Raw genomic sequence first — 14,275 nt, 5'->3', positions numbered from 1 at the left:
CTTTTATTATCTGCCTTTTAATAAGAACTATGTTTAAAAATAATGAATAACATCTTAATGAAAGTGTTTAACAGTAACTACTCATTGTTCCGCATATTTTGTTTTGCTTTGATCTCTTTTGTCATTTCTCAGTAGCTTTACCATTCACTATAACACTCCAGTCTCCGGATAACCTAGGACATCATTTTTCCTCTCTGGTCAATTCAACGATTTTCCTGTAAGGGAGCTTGTAGTTTGTACAAAAAAAATATGACTCATAAATAAATAATCTACAACTGCTTGGACCGATGCCAAATCCCCCAACATATCCAATATTAACTATAGAGTAAGGATAAGTACACTCAAAAAGCTAAAACTGGTTTTGTATGGTTTTGAGTGTGGCAGTAACAAGAGTGCTGAGCTAGAAATGCAAAGCTCCCATTTTTCTGCTCAGTCTTTGCTTTGATTCTCAGCTATGGTCAGGAGCTTTGGGTAGTGACCTCAAGAATGACAGTGAAGATTCAAGCAGCTGAGATGAGGTTTCTCTGCAGGGAGGCTGGTCTCACTCCATGTGATGAAGCAAGGAGTTCAGCTGTTTTAAGAAATAACCTGTATAAAGCGTCTGCTCCTCTGTAATGAGGGGAACAGACTGAAGTTGTTTGGGCTCTGAGTAATGATGACCTCTGACTGCTTTTCGGAAACGACTCACTAGGAGGAGACACCAAGGCAGACCCTGCATATTATGGAAGGATTAGATATTTCAGCTTTCCTGAAAGTGTTGGGGTTTTCACCAGGAGGGAGCTGGAGGAAGTTGTTTGGGTAAAGCAGGGACGCACCAGTGGCACTAGCGATATCTGATACCTATTAATTTTGCAGATTTTTCACCAGGTAAAATGATTTATTATAATAATGGATAACAAATCAGCAAATTTGTATCTACAGTATGTAATTATTTGTTCAAGTAACATAGGAACCTAAGGAAAGTGAAGTGTTTAAGTACAGCCTGATGTTGTCTTACACATAAAATAATAATCCCAGTCACTTCCACATGGTGGGGCGTACATCTCATTAATTAAACACTGGTTTAGATTTGTACTTGGTATTGGCTGATACCCAAAGCCCAGGTATCAAGACTTAAAAAGTTGGATTGGTGCATCCCTAGAGTAGAGCATACAAATTTTGGCCTATACCATGACCAGAACAAACTGCTTAAACATTGAATAGAAAGCTAAAATGGATGAAAACATGAAAAAGACGTTTTCAAAAATGTAAATGTGAATCAATAACTTATGTTTTTTACCTGCTCAGTTATTCATTAATTCCTCAAATACATGATGTTCTTGAAGCATGTTTGAGCAAAGAACTTTTCACCCCAAATCTAACTGCCTATTAAATTATCAGATAAAAAAAGTAAGACAATCCAAACAAAAGATTTAATAGTAAATGCAGCACAAATTATTCTGTTAAGTAATTTGAATGTTTTTACTCCGATAAGTGAGACTTTCTAACAGTTAATGACTAGGCTTGACTATCAGGCGTATAAGTGGGTAATCATATCCAGCAGATATGATTGTCACCACTCTTCACAGGAATTACTGCTGCCATAAATAGCAGGGAACCCTGTCTTGGTGGTGTGTCGGCGAGAGCTGATTTAAACTGATAATGTCGTCTCACTGTGACACCCCTCTTGTGATACTGTGACTGCTTTCTCACTTTTCATCTCTGCATAGGAGGGGTGGGTGTGTGTGTGTGGCTTCTTTTGCAGTTTCCGTTCAAAGTATGATTATTATTCACATGCAGCAGTAAGACATCTGTGACATTGTGGGAGCAATACCCACTCCATAATATGTGAGAGTCAGATTCTATTATACAGGCAATGTCAGTGTCTTGGCAGTCCAAGTTATAGACATGGGCCGGAGGTGATGAGATGCCTCCCGTTTATGTATATACTGTAGCATGTAGTCAGTGCTTTCATTTCTCTAGTCTTTGCTGACCCCTTAGTTCCAGCAAATTTGACAACATGGATAATACAATTGTCCGGGGAACAAAAACATGGTCAGCCAAAGTTCCCCTTCAGGGTTGATTGTTATTTTATATATTTGCAGCTGTGGGAGGTTTCACAAGGACGCTTGAAACACATTTCCTGGACGACGATGAAGAGTGGGAAGGAAGAGAAAAGTATTATCGATAAGCAGGTGTTGCCCAAATAAATTGCAGTCTTTGTTATTCATTGGAGTAACAACAAACTCAGTTGACTGGTATTACAGTCACTATGGCATATGAGTTTACCTCTCACAAAGTCTTAGAGGCAACAAAGTTGCAAACAGTACAATCCTAAAGGACATTGGAGTAAATGAAAAATATGTTAACCATCTCTGGAAACAATCTCCAAGGACATCATGGGCTGAGAATATTTTTGGATAATTCAAGCCATTTTTCTGGACAGAGGGTGATATAACATACAATCCTTGAAAGATAATATTGTTGAGAGTGTGCTGCATTGAACTAAACTACATATGCTCCAGATCAATTTTCCTCTAGGGGTACTGTTGGCCTGTCACTAAATAATCATTTTCTCTGTGGCATCCAGAAGCATTAAGCCACACAAGGCTCCACAGTGATGGTAACCAATTCATTAATGTGGCCTTGACATAAATAGATTATCCATTTGGCTAGGGAACAGGCTGACAAAAACACAGAGGCAATCCTGTGAACAATGTGAGGACAGCAAGGTGCAGCACAGCTCAACTTGACTTTTAAATAAGTTGTATTAAACCAAGGGTGACACAAGGGCTACCACTTAATGTAAGTACACTTTTTAGCAATCTAACGTCTCTTCTGGAGATTAACAGTCCAGAGTAGGGGGAGTCATTGGTCAGATGAGACTGTGTTTATCAACAACTCTCCTATGGTTAGGACTAATGCATTTGTGTATGATACAGGTTTTTGACAAGCGGCAACCTCTAGGGCTGAAAAATTAAGCTCACGCAGAAGTGCCAAAAACTATAAAACGGCCATTCAATGTTGAACATTACTGCAAACATAAACATGTTTACAGCCTGGTTGTCTCCTTAGCTAATTTCCCTATTCATTACAACTGTACGGGGGTGATTTTTTTTATTTATTACTTTTTTGGCTTTTATGCATTTGTTTCTTAGGGAGGTGGGGTCAAAGGGCAGCAGATCCGAGTTTAACCCGGGTCCAGGAGTTAGGCAGCATCAGGCACTACCAAGATGGCTTCGTCCATATTTTATGCAGTCTATGGGTTTTCTTTTTTTAAAGATTATTTTTTTGGCAGTTTTAAGCCTTTGATTATATAGGATGGACAGGAAATGGGGGGCAAGAGAGGTTGAGACATGCAGCAAAGGGCCGCAGGTCAGAGTCGAACCCGCGACCGCTGCTTCAAGGACCTTTGGCCTCTTTACATAGGGCGACTTCTCTAACCACTGTTGCATAGAGTCAACTGGTGTGTTCAAGTAACTGCTGTATAGGCCACTGTTTCACAGGGTTGGGGCCATTTGTTAGCGGTCACTGGAATTTTGACAAAAGAAATATAAATATATCGGTAGATTACCCTGCATATACTGTACATAGCATATGTCCACCATTTAATGCAAAGGCCAGGTAGTGTCAGCCTCATATATAGCATTTCTGAAGCCTGAAGATGGGTTTTCTGCTCAGATTGTATGTTATTGCAGCCAGAAAAAACACATTTGGGCCTCAGTATGGAGCCTGAATAGTAACTGACAGTCCCTTTCAAAATCAACACTAGATGGCCAATATGGACATAAATCATTAAAACCTCAAATTCAAGGTCCTTATACAAAATAATTTTCATATTGTTATCCTGCACCTCACTTACTTTCTGAGGTTTGGTCATTCAAGTGTTCCCAGCCTAATTCGCCAAACTCTCTTAACTGCACAAACTTAAATTGCTCTTTTCAATCTGATTAACACCACCTGTTCATGAGGAGGTTTACATTCATGAGATTTGATCATTAGCATACTCAATGCCTCCAAATTGCTATATAGGGTGCATGGACTGGAACAAGTCACCAAAATGTTACACAAGGGTAAAAAGAAGAAGCTTCTACAGACGAAAAATAGCACATGCAGTAAACAGATTGACATGAAGTCAGATGCTTATGTGGCTTTCTAAAGCAAAGCGGTCCATGATAGAAGGAAGTCAATGGGATGTGACAATCATGGAGATAAGATGACAGAATATTGTACAATAGATAATGTTCCACTGTTGGATGCATAAGAGGATTCTCCCCTAGACAGGCCTCCAAAACTCAGGTAGCTGTCGGAGTGAGACCATTTTCATAGCAGCTCCTGAACTGTTGCCATGCCAACATCTGCCAATGACATCATTAAATCAACAAACAGAGAAAAACAAAAACAAGGTAAATTGGCACGCCATGAGCAAACCACATCACACACAAATGCTGAACATAGAGCATGAATTACATTAATTAAAGAATCTTTTATTACAGCTATTTACTTTTATCAAAGTTGATTTCTGTGATATATTCCACACGGCTTCCAAGGTTATGTTGTCGTTTCATTCATTCATTCATGTTTAGCGTTTATTTTGGATATCACGTCTTCTTGTTTCAGACCACTCCATTTCCTGCCTTTGTGTTTCCACCTCGTTTGATTGTCTGCTCCGCCCTGATTGGTTTTCTTCTACAGATTGTAAACACGTGTCTTCTTACAGGTTTCTTCCCACAGGCCCTGAAAACTGCTGTTATCAAGCCTTTCTTAAAAAAGAACAATTTAGACACTTCACTAATGAACAATTATAGACATATATCAAACCTCCCATTCCTCAGCAAAATCATTGAAAAAACTGTTTTTAAGCAGCTGAACAACTTTATGTTAATGAACAGCTGTTTTGATGTCTTTCAGTCAGGTTTTAGACCACACCACAGCACCGAGAAGGCTCTTGTTAAGGTCTTCAATGACATCCATTTAAACACAGACAATGGTAAAATTTCAGTCTTAGTATTACTGGATCTCAGTGCTGCATTTGACACAGTCGATCACAACATATTACTAGGCCGTCTGGAAAACTGTGTGGGACTTTCTGGCACAGCATTAAAATGGTTTGAATCCTACTTGAAAGACAGGGGCTATAGGTGTCTATAGGTAAATACACATATGGGTGGGCAAAAATTACACGCTGAGTTCCCCAAGGCTCCATTCTGGGGCCTCTTCTGTTTAATATCTACATGCTGCCACTGGCTCAGATCATGAAAAACAACAACATATGTTACTACAGCTATGCAGACGACACACAAATCTAAACAACTATTTTACCAGGCGACTATAATCCAATACAAGCACTGAGTAGATGCATCAAGCAAATCAACTATTGGTTGGAGCATCATTTTCTTCAATTAAACAAAAAACTGAAATTATTGTTTTTGGAGCCAAGGAAGAACGATAAAAAGTCAGCACCCAACTGCAAGCAGTAATGCTAAAAACCACAAACCAAGCCAGAAACCTAGGTGTAATCATGGACTCAGACCTGGAGTTCAACAGCCACATTAAAACAATTACAAAGTCAGCCTCCTATCACCTAAAGAATATATCAATTTTCTATTTTCTACTGCTTTTCAGTAAACGGCACTGTAACTTCTGTAACTGTAACAATCTTTTATGTTTTGAAAATGACCTTTTAAGCTTTTTAAATCTTTTATATGTTTTTATTGTCCAAGCTAGCTTTCGGCGCGGACATTCAAGGTTTGACCAGGTGACACTGCTCACCCAAGACATCGAGGACAGCTTTCTGGAAAAACAGAAGGCTGGAGTAGTGTTGCTGGATCTCACTGCCGCTTACGACACCGTCTGGCACCGTGGACTCCACCTAAAGCTATTAAAGATCATTACTGACCGGCACATGGTGAAGTTCATCATGGAGTTGGTGACGAACCGCAGCTTCACTTTAAAGACCAGTGACGGTCAATGCAGCAGGCTTAGGAGGCTGAGGAATGGTGTTCGGCATTTACCCTGGCAGCCTACCTGCGTGAGTGGCGATTACAGCTCAGCATCGCCAAGACACTTTCAGCAGCCTACCACCTGAACAATAGTGAAGCCAGATGGGAAATGGATATATTCATTAACAACAAGCGCCTTGAGTTCCAGCAAGCCCCGCAGTACCTTGGCGTACGCCTGGATAGATCTCTATCATTCAAACAACACCTTAAAGAAGTGACGGCCAAAGTGTCATCAAGGCTCGCACCAATTCAACGTCTCGCTGGTACTAGCTGGGGTGCAACTGCCAAGGTGCTTCGAATATCAACACAAGCTCTCATCTTCTCCACAGCTGAATACTGTGCCCCAGCCTGGTGCAGAAGCCCACACGCCAGGAAAGTCGACACTGCCATAAACACCGCCCTTCGGACCATAACTGGCTGCCTGAAACCTACCCCTGTGTCCCATCTGCCAACACTAGCGGGAATTGCCCCGGCCGGCCTCTGACGAGAGGCTGCTATCGTTGCAAGCCCAAAGACACAGCTGGCATATCCTGCACAATACCACCACAACAGCACTGCCTCCTCATAGACTGAAGTCTCGCCTCCCGTACAACAAGGCAGCACAAGAGCTGCTCAGGTCCATCTCTGGGGACCTGTCTACAGAGGCATGGCTGGCGGCAGCCTGGAAGCAGGAGTGGGAGTCAGCGGGGCCCTCACGAACCCACCATTACATCCATGACCCTGGAGGCGGTCTTGAAGGAGAGGATCTGCCACGCCGGCAATGGACTTTGCTGAACCGCCTGCGAACTGGAGTCGGAGGTTATAAAGAATCAATGAGGAAGTGGGGCCTGGCGGACGGAGCAGCGTGTGAGTGTGGGGAGCCGGAGCAGACCGCTGAGCACATCATCACCACCTGTCCCCTGTATAAACCATCCTCGGATGCCGGCCTCTTTGATGTGGGAACTGAGATGAGAACGTGGCTAAATTCTACTGAGCTGGACATTTGATGATGACACACAAAATAAGAAGTCCTTTTATATGTTTTAAATTAATATGTTTTATATGTCATTTCTCCCAATGCTTTTATTGTTTTATGTGAAGCACTTTGAATTGCCTTGTTATATTGTGCTATACAAATAAACTTGCCTTGCCTGTCCTCCATTATCCTCCCCCACTTATGTGAATATTAGTATGTTTTCCTGTTACCAACTGTCTTGCGCTCCGGCCTTGTTTTCTTAGTGTCTAGTGTTACCTGATTTTTTTTTTTGGCTTCGTCTGTTTACCTGACCTTGTGTGTCATCTCCCTTTGTTGCCTTTCCTGATTGACCACCTGCGTACCCGAACCATTTTGGTATAATAAAAACGGTGACTTTTTTTTTTCTTTACCAATATCCTCTATCTGAGTTATGCATTTGAGTCATTTGCTTGTGGTTTCACCAGTTGTACCATCCTGTGACTTATTTAAATTTCAAATTAGTTCATAAATTAGAAGTCAAATGAGTCATTGCGTTTATACTGCACATCAGTAACCTGAAAATGACCGTACCCTGGTTTAGGGTTCCCCTTGTATACATGAGCAGGGGTTGTATGGGAAAATGACGGAGTAACTCGATCTCCGGTACAGTAGGTGGCGCTCCACCAACATACAGCTGGACTGAATACTGCTATTTTTCCGGTTCACCTATGTCAAAATCACAAACGGACGTCATTTGGACAAAATTTCAACTGAAATAGGTCTTCTTGGTAGTGATGTTATTTGCCGTTGTGAAGTCCTCCCTTGGTTTAAAGGTAACGTTCTACTATTGTTGTTTTTTTTTTCACGTTGTTTTCAACACTGTTTCTTCCTGTTTTATTCTGTTTCCGGTTCAAAAGCCACTGTTGCGGAGTGGGGAGCATGCGCAGATGAGAAACCCCATTATAATCCAAGGACGCTGTTTACATGCGCGAATAATCGAGGAACTGAAGAAGTTCTCTAGGACTGTTAACCAGGGTATGAAAACCCTGATTTTACCCAGGGTATGGTGTTTAAGAAACCGGGGTATGCCCTTAACCCAAATATAATCAGGTTTTTAAACTGCATGTAAAGGCACTGAGTGTTTATCCATTATGGAGGAAGGTAGATTGTGGATCTATGACACGTGAAAAAAATTAGTTCAACCCTAAAAAGAAAATTCTATATAAAAATCGTTAAAAATGGTGAACGTGACAAATTCTCCTGTACGTGTCCCTTCATGTTTTTACATGTAGTTATTGCATGAGGTCCAGTTACTTTTTGAGCATTTTCCTAAATATTTTAAAAGCACTTTGGTAAAAGTTAGGACGGCTAACCTGTGCTGGCCCATTCATATGTTTTTTTTTCATATTGGTCTTTGAATGTGAGTAGTGGCTGTGTGGAACTAGCACCGGGCTGCTTGGTGTGATTCCCAGGAAGAGGCAGAGCTGACATGCTATCACTTCCCTACAAAGTGGCTTAGCCACGGGGTTGTAAAATGTCAGAAATACCAAGGGTGTGTTGTGTGCAGATTAGTATTAAGGTGTATACACAGAAAAAAGATGACAAAAAGGTGAGATACAGTAGAAACTTAGACAGAAGGGCAGACTGAAGGAAAAATAGAGGCACAAGTCAGAGTAATGATCGAAACACCTGCTTGAACACAAGCACTCTAATAATACCTGATAAAAAGGGGGGGGGGGGTTTACATACTGGATAATATACTAAGACCTGAAGATACCAGAGAAGGTAAATAGGTTGTGCGTCAAAGAGTCAAGTAGTAGGCAAATTCAAAGACTTGATTATGCATAATGCAATACCTTGTACAACTCAGTGGGGCCAAAGCCACTTTTCATTGCTTTCATATTCAGATGAGGGAAAATCCCATCCAGACAGAGAGAGACAGAGAGATAAAGAGAAGGGGAAGATGCTGACATGTCTTCAGGCAGCAGCAGAGAGTCCTGGTGTCAACATGAGAGAGGGGGGAAATGACACGGCACTGAGAAGCGCAGGCGGCACTCAGGTGTCAGCCAGCACTCTGCCCTTGGGCAAATTGCGGAGTGATGCTTACGAGACAAGGCAGAGGCGTATAAACCTTGTCGTGCGCCACAGGGGCCTCCGTTGACTCTCTTTCTACCTCGCCATCCCTCTCTATCCATGCATTGCATCACCGAGTGAACAAGCGGCGATGGATACTCCGGGAAATACAAGTAGTGACCTCGCTGTGTGCAAGTCTGATCTAGTGGATGTGTAGATGCAGTGCTGAATAAATATCTTGAACAAGGCAGAAAGGAGTCATTTAACTTTAATGTGCTCTATAGAAAGCATAAACAGTATGTGGTTGCCCATAAATATGGACTTACATATATACTATGTGTTGCAGCACATTTCTGCCTATTGATGGTGGTATTACGCAGCACATATTGATCAGCAATTATAAATCAGCCTAATTCAAGACTGTTGAGGTGGATATGTGCTTGAGACTTTGTTAGTTAGCTGTTATGTCACCCTGGTGTCAACGTGTTTGTTCCTGCCCTGAAGCAAATTGGAAGAGTGACAAACAGAGACTCCTCTGACTTGAACGACATTACACATAGGGATTGCATTTCAGCTCCTCCTTGAACATAAGCAAACAAAAAGGAAAAACATGCTGTGTATCCAGTTCTAGGTGATTTTGTCAGCTCAGTCACAGCATCATTTTGAAAGGAAAAAATCTTTTAACATGAATTAATACTTGACTATTTAATTTCATCACAACATCCCAGTTCCAGATGCTGGGGACTGCACTGTATTATAACAATCTAAGCCAGCAACTATACACACATCATCTATAGATGCAGCATCATCCATACAACGGTTTCAGAAATGCAAATCTGCTCTTTGAGAATGCAAAGGAAAATCTTTGATATCATGCAACTGAGTCCATAAAAGTATCCATCCATCCATCTTGGATGGATACTTTTATGGACTCAGTTGCATGATATGAAAGATCATGCAACTGAATCCATAAAAGTCCATAAAAATATGTATGTGTCATTGTCCACTGAAATAGACTAATAAAGTGCACCGTCCCTCATTTAAAATACTGTCTTAGATTTAGCTGGAGTGTAAAGTGTGTGTAATTGACTCAAGAGTGAACTTTAAAGATTATAGGTTATGTTTGGCGAGGTCAAAACAGGACAGAGAAGTGGAGGGGAGAACGGTCAACTTGAAACAGAGATAAAAAGAGTTATGATGAGACTCTGAAACCACTCAAAATATTCAAATGGGTTTTTGAAAAACAGTGCAGGGTCACACTGCCAGGTTAGCATGAAGGTATTTTACCTATAAAAAGTTAATTATCTACCTAGAATAAAAAATATACTATGGTCATCATGGATAAAAACACTTTGAATGCACAGAGGCACAAATGTTACTGCATTAGTGTTGCCAGTCAGAAAGTGCAGATGTATTTGCTTTAACACTTTCCGCAATAAAAAAACAAAAACAATTTACATTATAATACAGTGTATGATGGTAGATGGAAAATGAAATCTATCTGTTGTAAAAGGTCTTAATACATTCTGGCAGGATATACTGTATGGAAATCTCTTCAAATGGCATGCATGTGTTTGTTATGAGCATATACATCATCAGAGTGCAGGGTCAGTTTTGTACGTGTAGGGCTATTTTTAACCAAAACAATGAGAGTTTGGATTAAATCTGCCCACAGTCTAGTCTATGGATTATCCAGAGAAACAGGGGAATTGTTTCTGCTGTTGAGTATTTCAAATGTATTATGGTGGGGGCAAAACTATAAATGCAGATAACGCAACTCAAAACCTCAGCACAGAAACCAAACTTAGCTGCATGGCCAGATACCAGTAGAGAAAAGTGAAAATATGCTTTTGTTGTGCTTCAGGTGAATGCACCATTTAACATACTGTATAGATTTGTGGATATGTATGGGCATATGTTTTCAACAATGAAGAACACAACATTTTATTTATTTTACTACCTTGATAATGAAAACGATTTTCAGTGACCAATATCGTTGCTGAGCCTTCTTCCCCTCCTGATTATTATTGAATTATCTTTGCTGTTTTGCACATTAGCTAACGTGTGGAATAAAGGAGCTAATAAAATAGCTGTGTTGCTTCTCAGTGTAATCAGCAGTCATACAAATTATTTGCTGTAGAGTTATTCTTTGCCGTAGATTAATAACAAAAATGTGTCCTGTGTAGTGACATCAATATAGGTTTGCTGTTAGATATTTCATGTTTAGCTTCTGAAAAGAAAAGAGGCTTCAAACTGATTGCCTTTTTAAAACATTCTGTCTTTATCTAACGACGATTAACAGCATAGAGTAAAATAATTATTAGTAAAAGAAATTTACCATATTGTCCGCCTGTGATAATCACACTCCCATCTGTCATTAATCTACTGTATTTCACACATAATTTTGACAGGAAAGCTATGTCTGCATATATTCAGTTTTAAGAAGGCCATCTCTTGAATTAATTATGGTATTATACTCTTTATTAGGTAAACTCTCACTTAGTTAAAGTTGTTAAACTGTATGATGAGTTTAATCTGGAAATGTAACTTGTCAAGGCAATGTACTTGTTAATAAAAGGGACATGGGGCAATTTCAAAACCATTCTGCATCAAATGCTCATGTAAAAGTGAAATTTTTGTTATGCATTAAGTGTTAATTTTTCATTCCAGCTTCCCAGTATTGCAAAACTTATGCTAAATATTATGTTGAGTCCTGCAGCTTTCAAATGGAACATTTTTACACAGTTTATCTGCAGCAATCAAGGCCTCCTCAAAATCCTAAAGTTGAGTACACTTTATGAATTCATCACCTCCAGCGAATATGTTCTCAGTTATAAACCCAATTCAACACTACTAGATATTAGCATATAATGTTTGTGAGCCGCTGACTCACATTTGCTAGGATGATTTTCCAAAACAATGTGCTGGTTCTCACAAACATCCTGAGAAATCCAACATTTCTGACATGAAGTAATGATTCAGCAAGTATTCACATTACACCATCATGTTCTATGAAACAAGAAAATTTTTTTTACAACCCCTCGTCTGATCATGTTTCTCCCTGAGCTATTGCTCTGATCACTTATCTTACTACACCAGACCCAGGAGTTTCTTTTGTATTCACAGTGAGACATTTTTTTCCCTCTCTACACAATAAAGAAAGGGGCTTCAATCAAAAATATCATCTGGAGGGCAAGATGGAAAACATTAGCAAAACTGGAAAAACAAGATTTACTACTGAGCCAGACTCGGTACCACTCCGTGCCAGCGTAGCCATGTCAGCCCACAGGACATCACTTCACTTATCATCCACTGGGTCATTTAGCACACAAGGGAAGACCCTGCCAGTAAATGTTTGGATCCTGGTGAATGAGTGTGTGGCCCAAACTGGCCCAGACATCGAGGCTTGCAACGTGATATCACACAGTGCCATGTGATGCCATCCTGCATGTTTTACTGTCAAATCCCTGCTCCTGCCAAAATAATCTATTTCACCGCACCGACACCAAAAGAAACGAGTACCTCTCTAACACGCAGATAGCCGCAGACAATATCAGCAACAGAAATGGTCTGTTGGACTGCCTACCACAAATTACAGAAACCCTTTGTGATCGTTTCCAGTAAGGGCTCAGACACATCTCTTATGCCATGCTCAAATATTAGGGAGGGATTGCAGAGATGGAACATTTTTACAACTTGTGAGTGATCATGTCATAAAGGTGGTTGTATAATTATAGAGAAGGTCCTGTGATGATTAAAATGCTGTGCATTGACGATCTAACACCATATTCATTAAATTAAAAACATTTATTTACAAAGAAAAACCAAGCAAAATGTTCCATTTTAGTTTAATAATAACATTGAATGGTGGATTGATTCTATATTATTAAGTGCCAAGTCAGATATACTGAAGCTTTCAGAGTTTCCTTGTCATAATTATGACTTGGATATCGAACAAATCATGACTTCAGAGTGAAACAGTGAGAATTTCTGCTCCTCACTCACGGAGCTGTTCGTTTTCTCCGCTCTTTCACTTAATGCCAACCCTCAGCTCAGATTTCACCCCGCTCCACTCAAATCGCTAACTGCTTGCTCGAAAAAAATAGAAGAAAAAAAGCTAGCTAAGTTCTATCAGATTAATGACGCTCCCCTCATGTCGCCAGTACAGAGCTCTTCGCCCACTCGCTGGCAAAATGTCTGCTATCATCTAGCCAGAGATCACGATGGGAGCGGTTCCGGCGCAAAGTGCTCCAGGTGCATGTCCATGGGCAGCCGCCTCGTTCTGACATCTCTCAGTATAATGCATGTATATGTCCATGTCCCTAAATGTCCTGTGTGTGTGTGTATGTGTGTGTATTTCATGACTGTGTCTGTGAGTGAAAAAAATGAATGTCCCCTCAGGGATTAATGAAGTATCTACTTTTTTTGTGTCAGAGTCTGGCCAAGACAGCTATAAATGTTCCCCTTTTGTCTCTCCGGGTGTTCATTACTTATGCCTGTAGTGAAATTACTGATTTGAATCTGAGTTCACACAAGGCCAGAGAAAGCTACACTATTTTTGCCCTGATGGCTGTTAAATGTGTTTGAGTAAAGTGATGCATTTGTCATGGACATTGCAATTTGTGTAAATTAACCATTAAGTGGCACTTGTCCCTCACATTTTCACTGTTACCATCCCTTGTACAGTTAAAAGTAGCAAAAGTTACTTAACATCCCATGCGCAATAATGTGCTGCTTCCCCGTCACTTAGTCAGATCGGATAATGTAACTGCTGACCCTTCTAGCTGGACATAGTTTCATATACACAGTGGCGTTTCCAGGACATTTTGACTGGGGTGGCGAAGGTGGAACAAAGAGCCAGAGTGGAGTTGCATGTGATATGCAATAGTAACTAATGCAGAGAGATTCCTAATTGAAAAAAAAAAAAAACCATATAAGCATACATTGTAATGTTTGTAGACCTGGTTGATACAACATAGAACAGAACATGCAGTTACCATACTATTCACTCTTTTCTATGCCACTTTAACCTAACACAGTAATCCAGAATTATATTTTTTAGTAATATTTTTAGTAATTATGTTCAGGATAGGCTAAGTTTGATCTGTTTCCAGTTGAGTAAAGCTCCGATCACGCATCACTCATCATTTAGGTTTTATATATCCTCTGCAGGAGCGTTCACAGCCTGTTACAGCTGTATCACCCAGTTTATATACGTTTACAGCTGCTTTTATCTAATTAAACAGTCATAATCTGCAAATACTAACTTCATATCCATGGTAATAGC

At 40.2% G+C, this 14,275-nt stretch overlaps 1 protein-coding gene across 1 annotated transcript in view; it reads right to left on the bottom strand.

Annotated features, from left to right (window-relative positions):
- LOC310953792 (protocadherin-15-like) overlaps positions 1-14,275 on the bottom strand; it is a gene marked incomplete at both ends in the record, with an annotated part of 145,297 nt that overhangs the window by 37,020 nt on the left and 94,002 nt on the right. The gene's annotated exons all lie outside the window — the stretch shown is intronic.

This window comes from Echiichthys vipera (assembly GCF_963691815.1).
Source record: "Echiichthys vipera genome assembly, chromosome: 11".
NCBI lineage: Eukaryota > Metazoa > Chordata > Actinopteri > Perciformes > Trachinidae > Echiichthys > Echiichthys vipera.
This window is presented reverse-complemented; position numbering and strand designations above follow the sequence as displayed.